Genomic DNA, 6,117 nt, shown 5'->3' with positions numbered 1-6,117 from the left:
ATTTGACGAAAAAATTGGAGACAAAAAATCGGAACTAAAAATGACTGGTTGAGGTCAAATTAGGCAGTCACATTTACGCAGTCATATTTAATCGGTCATTTTTAAGCAGTCACATTTGATTAAATATGACCGAAAATGTTAAATTCCACTAAGCTATTTGAGACCAACAAATTCCGGTCAAATTTAGCTAAATTTGACGACGGGCAGTCATTTTTAGTTAAATATGACCGAAAATTGGCGGTCAAATTTACCCGTTTTTGTTGTAGTGAACCACCCTCTTGTCATTTATTCTTTTGTTAGGAGTTAACGGAGTTATATTAACGGCGGTTGACGGGCGCCACCTTATTAAAAGATGGAAGTAGTAGACGTACTCTAGCCCTTTGTCATTTGCATAACATCAAAACGTCAATCTGATGTACTCGAAGTGAATATTGAATATCATAATTTTTTGAACCTTTTTAATTTCTTTCAGTGCATATATATTGCAATTTTGCACAATGCCCGGGGTCTCAACTTTGAAACTTCGTGCTTAGGTTTTGATCTTAGTCGATCTAGTATATCCTATTCAAGATCTACTTGCATAAACTCACATGCATTAAGGACAATTGAAGGTGAACTTTCGAAAACTCTTTATTGTAATTTACATGCTTTAACATCTCTATATGTGGCTGCACAGCCCGATCATAGGATTATTTGGCCTCAATCGTATTCGGTACTTGCCTTCTTTAAGCACATTGCTACTTTAGGGTTTTCAGTTACTGGATTCTATTAGTTTGCCTGCTTTATAACAACTCTTAACCTGACAAATTTCATATTGCCTCGAAATAGCTGTTCCGGCTTTATTAACTCTAAAGCTCGATGCTGTGTCGTTTCCCGAATCTAAATTATTCTCTGCACTTGTCAGCCTAAAAAATCTTATCTTGTTTTTTTGGGAAAACAAAATTATAGAATGCTTGATAACTTGTCTCCAATTGGTAAACCTTGAAATCAATGCACCTGTGAGCACTATATCTAATCATTCTGGCAAGATAATATATAGTTTTGGCGCCCAATATCCGCAATTTTACTTCTGTTGGTTTCTTTCCAATCATGTTTGCAGTGTCTGAGTTGGAGAATGTGAATATAAAACTACGGGGTGGCAATGGGGATGAGCCTCTTGCATTATGGGAGGAGTTGAAGAATTATTACACCCGGGTTATTTATATGTTTCCAGGACTGAGCAGTGCTAAGATTCTTACCCTAGACTCTGAGACCAATTAGGTAACATTTTATTTCTATCTTTAATATTACTATTTTCATTCATTTTAATAAATCTATGACTGAAGGCGCTATATAGTTTAGACATAAGTAGCATTGGTTAAATTGTTCGAAGTATATGCACTTCATTTAGCTTCTGCAGCCAGTATATTGCAGAAAGGAAACTCATGGCGAAACGACCATAAAATTTTGTTTAGTGCATGCTAAATTTTAGATCTAAATTGCTTTTCAGTTCCATATTATAATCATTTTTGGGGGTATATTTCTAGGTACTTTCTGCAGTTTCAAATTAATTTCTAGTCCAATTTCCTTTTGATCCATTCTATCAGTTGAAGCATATATGAAGGTACCACAGGGACATAAAGACTCAAGTATATCCGCTGACCTCAAACGTAACTTGCTTGGTCACTCTCCAGAAGCCACCTTAGTCACTACATTGCCTCAAGTACTTAAGAGCCCTTTTAACTCTTCGAGCAAGTGCAGCATTTCTAGTCTTAATATTAAACTGTGCTATTTGTGTTTTGTGACATCTAATAATCATGAGTCTTTGACATCTAACAATCATGAGCCACATTTGTAACTATGTAGGCAAGTCTATGCAATAATCACTCCAGATAGACTTTCCATTATATTAGCTAACTTATTTTTGGAAATTGTTGTTTCGCACTAGATTTATCTCTCCAAGAAAACTTTATGTGGCTGATCCCATATTGTGAATGTTACGTTCATGATATCTGACAATCATGAATCACATGTTTCAACTCTGGATGCTCTATAAGACTATAACTAGTGTGCTTTATAAGACTATAACTAGTGTACGCAAGTCTACCACGTAACTAAACTGGCGAGAGTTCCAGTATGTTAGCTAGCAACACTACAAGAAAAACGGTTATTTTTCGACCGCTTTTTTCGACCGGAATCTAATTTCGAACGTCTGTGGTCGAATATAAACCCGTTCGACAATAAACGGTCGAAAATAATAAAAGCGACCGTTTGTGGTCGAAAATACCCGGTCGAAAATAAACTTATTTTCGACCGCATATATTCGGCAACTCACTACAGTTTTTCCCGCGCATGGTTTTAGTCGAAAATAAGCTTCGGTCGAAAATAATTTGTGGCGGAAAATCTGCCGCCTTTTCGAATTTGAAACTGTTTGAGTACGTTTCTGGTCAAAACTATAGAAACGACCATTTTTGGTCGAAAATTTAAATTCGACCGTTTTCGGCAGGTTATTTTCGACCAAATTTGGTCGAAATTACGCGATCGAAAACATAAAAATGCGGTTAAAAATAATTATATTCGACCGAAGTGATAATTTCAACTAGCTTATATTCGATCATATCACGGCGGTCAAAAATAATTAATTTCGACCAGAAACAGTCGAAATCGACAAGTTTTCTTTTTCGCTAAAACCTCATAATACTTACAATAAATTCAAATTTATTTCGCAAAGTCTCATATGTTCTTGCCTAATCTTTTAGTCTTGTGTGGACAATGCTCTATATTCTCGTAGATATACTTAAGTTTTTAGGCACAAAGTTTGTGATTTACTGGACAGATTTCTATTTCCAAGTTTATATGACAACCACTACAACAAAACGGGGTTTTTACGATGAAAAATTTACGACAAAAGTCTTATGCGTCTAAACTTACGATGGATTCTTGATTTCTGTCGTAAGTTAATACGATCGATTTACAATTTTGTCGTAAGTGCGCTCCTTATTTTAATATTTTTTAAATTGGAAAAAAGTCAATAATTTCCAGTCCTGAGTACCGGTGTCATTTTTATATTAGTAACATACGACTTCAAACGACGGAGATATATCGTCGTAAATTTGGAACTTACGACGGATATTAGGATTAATTTCCGTCGTAAATACTCTGTTTTGTTTTAGTGAACTAAGCTATTATAATTTTGTTCTGTCTTCGTGTTAATAAATTATAATTTACTATATGTTTGTATTATATGTTTGTCTGTCCATTGACAGGTTGTTGCCGGTAAAGCCGCGACTCCAGTTCCCTAGCCAAGGAATGATCAAGGGAGCTCTTCTAGGCTTCCGGTGAATTGAATTTGTATGGTAGGGCCTGTTGAGGTTAAGTCGGAGTTTTTGAGCCTACTTGATTGCATGAATTACCTAGAAACCTTTTAATTAAACTAAAATATAATAGAAGGTTTTCCTTACTTATACCTAATTAGAAGTGTTTTTTTTTTTTTACTTATATCCTCCTCTCTCTCCAAAAGAATCCTAATATTCTCTTGTCTTGGAGTAGTCGTCCCTCTTATTTGTCGGGCTTTCATAGGCATTCACCTGTGAAAAGACAAATTTATTTGGGTTTTGTTTAGTCTTTCCTACTAAAAGTTTGGTTTTTGTTTTTTATTTTCATGGTGATCATTCGGAAGATGATTGTTAAGAAGGAAGGATTATTATGTGTTTGTTCAATTTTGATCATATGTTTATATGACGTATGACTTTTCATTATTTAATTATTTTTCTTTTTTAACAAATTAAATAATATTTGTATTTTAGAGTTACATTATTTTATATGATTGTAATATAGTTTGTACGAGATTTGAACCTTATTTATCAATATTTTAAATAAATATAATAATTTAAATATTTAATATGTTGTTGATGAGATTCGAACTTAGATCTTTAAAAATCTCTTAGTTAAATAGTGAATTATAAGACACGTCATGAAATTAATTTTTTTATATTTTCTTTAAATCATGAAATTAACGTCTATTATATCCGTCTTTTGAAAAAAATGAAATCATGATATATTTAATTCAAAGTTTTAAAATTTCATTAAATTTTTAAGATACTAAATTAAAATTTTAAATTATTCTATATTATATGATGATATTGAATTAGGATTTTATTTTATGATTAAAAATTCAATAAAACTTAATCATCTAAAATTCTTTAAAATTATAGGGGATTTAAAAATGACAATTCACTTGTAAGTAATAAATTTTATGAATCATGATATATTTTATGTTTTTAAAAATGGGTCAGTACAATCTACAACATTTCTGCTGTGTGAAATCGTAACAATTGAGCAGACAATGGAGCAGATGGAGAAGCAGAAGAGTGCAAGATTATCAGAAGAACGGGAAGAAGGTGAAGACAGAATAAGCTGGTTGAGTAACGACTTGATTCATGAAATTCTCTCCTTTGTTGATGCTAAATCGGCTGTTCAGACCAGCGTTCTCTCCAAAAGATGGAAGCTTGTGTGGACTACTCTTCCGTATGTCAATTTCACTAATTACATCTTTCCCCAATCCGAATTGCACATACTTGACACTCGAATTCGCTTTGTTTCCAATTTTTTCCTGGGGCGAAACAGTCTATCTGATTTACTCAAAGTGAATTTCGAATTTGATCATGTCGTAGAACAACTTCTTTTTCCCCAGTATATGTTTGAAGCGATGTTTAACAATGCTCGGGATATAAAATTTGAAACTTCGGCCTCAGGTTTTAAACTGGATTCTTGTATATACAGTATGAACTCTCCTTCCTTGCATAAACTCACATTAAGGCCAATTCAAGGTGAACTTTCGACAACTCGTTGTTGGAATTTACCTGCTTTAACAACTTTAAATTTGGCGGCGCAGCCCGATCATAGGATCCTCTTGCCTGAATTGCATTTGTTATGCTTGCCTGCTTTACGCACATTGGTACTCGAGGGTTTACAGTTACCGGATCCTATTAGTTTACCTGCTTTAACAACTCTTCACCTGACAAATTGCATATTGCCTCAAAATAGTTGGAATTTTCCGGCTTTATTAACTCTAAAGCTCGATGATGTGTCCTTTCCTGAATCTAGGTTCTTCTCTGCGCTTGTCAATCTAAAAAATCTTATCTTGTTTTTCCGGGGAAATATAACTGAAGAATGCTTGATATCTTGTCCCCAATTGGAAAACCTTGAAATCAATTCACCTGTGAGTACTACAACTTATCATTCTGGCAATATCATTGTTTTGGCGCACCATATCCGCAATTTTACTTCTGTTGGTTTCTTTCCTATCATGTTTGGAGTGTCTGAGTTGGAAAATGTGCATATCAAACTACGGGGTAGCAATGGGGACGAGCCTCTTGCATCACTAGAGGAGTTCAAGCTTTATTATACTCGGGTTGTTTATATGTTTCCAGGACTGAGCAATGCTAAGATTCTTACCCTAGACTCAGCGACCGTTCAGGTAACTTTATATTTCTCTTTTCAATATTACTACTATGAGTCATTATAAATTTATATCCTTTTCTGACTGAAGATGCTATATAGTTATTATTTGTATGACTGATAACATTCGTTAAATTAGTGTTTAGGCATTAATTAGTAGCGTTGGCTAAATTGTTAACAGTATATGCACTTCATTATAAATTAGCTTCTGCAGCCAGTATACTGCAGAAGGCGAACTCATGATAATGAAACAACCATAAAGTCTTGTTTAGTGCATGTTAAATTCTAGATCTAAATTGCAGCTCAGTTCCATATCTTAATCATTTTTTGCGGGTATTTTCTAGGCACTTTCTGCTGTTTCAAAACTTCTTGTCCAGGTTCCTTCTCCATTCTGTCAGTTGAAGCATGTGAAGGTACCACATGGACATAAAGATTCAAGTATATCCGCTGAACTCAAATGCTACTTGCTTGGTCGCTCTCCCGAGGCCTCCATAGTCACTAAATTGCTTCAGGTACTTAAGAACCCTTTTAAATTTTCGAGTAATTGCAGTATTTCTTGTTTTGATTTTGTAAGCAGATACTGTGCATGTTGGGTTTTGTGACATCTTATAATCTTGAGTCTGCCATATTTAACAATTATGAGTGACACTTATATCTAGCGTATGCAAGTCTACTCCA

This window comes from Daucus carota, chromosome 1 (genome assembly GCF_001625215.2).
Source record: "Daucus carota subsp. sativus chromosome 1, DH1 v3.0, whole genome shotgun sequence".
Taxonomy (NCBI): Eukaryota; Viridiplantae; Streptophyta; class Magnoliopsida; order Apiales; family Apiaceae; genus Daucus; species Daucus carota.
Note: the sequence above shows the minus strand (reverse complement) of the source record.